A 1,634-nucleotide genomic window follows, 5' to 3' on the forward strand; every position below is an offset into this window, starting at 1 on the left:
CAATGAATCTCCACGTTTTAAAACACCCTGATGCCGAAAATGAAGCTTTGGTGATAGCGTCTGTCTGTTCGTCCGTCTGTAAATACGCCGAGCAATTTATTCTGTTAAATTTTTTCAATCAAAAAAAATTATCAGAGTTATAGCATTTACAAAATGTTGAGCCAAACAATGTCCGATATAAAAAGAGGCAAGAGAAGAAACACGTTGCTTTTTGAAACATCTACAAAATTATGATAAAATTTTTTTGAATTTTCTTCAAAAATAAAAAGTTTCAATTTCGATCGCCCGAAAAAAATGAAAAATAAAAAAATCAATTTTTTTGTCAAACTGTGCAAGTTGCGAAAAAATATGAGTAGACAAAAATTGTGCTCCCAAAAATTATCTACATTTTATAAAACAATTACTTCTTTATTATATGCATAGTTTTTGTTCCATTCGTGTCAACAATAATAAAAATGAAAAATTGAATTGTTGGAAAAACGAAACAAGCTACGAAAAAAATTAGTGGAGAAAAATTAATTGCTTCTTGATAGGACGCGTTCTTACATTTTCATCATTTATGATTGACAAAATATAAATATTTTCCGAAATTTGAAACTATTGTTTTTCAACAACTCTCCACGTATTTAGATCCCTTCACGCCAAAAATAAATATTTGGTACAAATTTTTCAGGTCCTAAAAGAAAGAACGAGTTCGATAACCAACATTCTTTGAACAATGCTTATGGCTTTATCCATCGAAAATGATGTTCAAAAATCGAATATTCCATTTTTCCGCCAAAGTACGACATATGCGTGAAAAAAGGATAAAAGTAGAATTGAGGCCCCTCAAAATATTTACAACTTTCGTGTTGAATGCTTTTTGGTAGGACTCGTTTTTTAGATTTTCTGCATCGAATATTAATAAGTTCAAAATTCTAATTTTAAGCCAAACAAAAAAGTAAACAAGTTTAAGAGAAGAATTCTAGTATCTAAGAAGTTATATAATTTTCCTCTTTAATTGTTTTGATTAAATTTGCTATTTCGGGCTTATTTTTCAAAAATACTATCAAGAAAATCAAAAATTCAAATTTTGAGGCAAACGACGTAAAATATGGAAAAAAGTCTCGGTAAGTAGTTGTATTTTTTTAAAAGTCCTATGATATAATGTTAAAAATATCTGTTGGAAACTTCCACTACATGTATTGGAATTATATTGCCGCAACGCAAGTTAACGCTACAATACATAATGATTTGGTTTTCAAATGCTGACATTGGTTTGGTGACTCACATGTGTTGGAATTTTATTAAATACTAGGCAGTCTGATAAGTACCTGAAAATTCTAAGAGATGGCATTAGTATTCACTAATGTGAACCCTTTTCGTCGAGCTTGATCCTTCAAATGACGCCTGTCAAAACTTCAGCCATTTATGCTTACGCATTTACAAGTTACAGCACTGAGAAGCGACTAAGCTCCGAGTTTTTTTTAATATGGAAAAATCTGAGTTTCGAGTTTTGATCAAACATTACTATCTTCGTAAAAAGCGATATTTGAGACCAAGGCCAAGCTGGATAAGTATTACCCGGACTCTGCACCGTCGATTGGAACGATTCATAAGTGGTTTACCGAGTTTCGTTGTGGCCGTACGAGCAC

The sequence above is a fragment of the Belonocnema kinseyi genome, chromosome 8 (assembly GCF_010883055.1).
Source record: "Belonocnema kinseyi isolate 2016_QV_RU_SX_M_011 chromosome 8, B_treatae_v1, whole genome shotgun sequence".
Taxonomy (NCBI): domain Eukaryota; kingdom Metazoa; phylum Arthropoda; class Insecta; order Hymenoptera; family Cynipidae; genus Belonocnema; species Belonocnema kinseyi.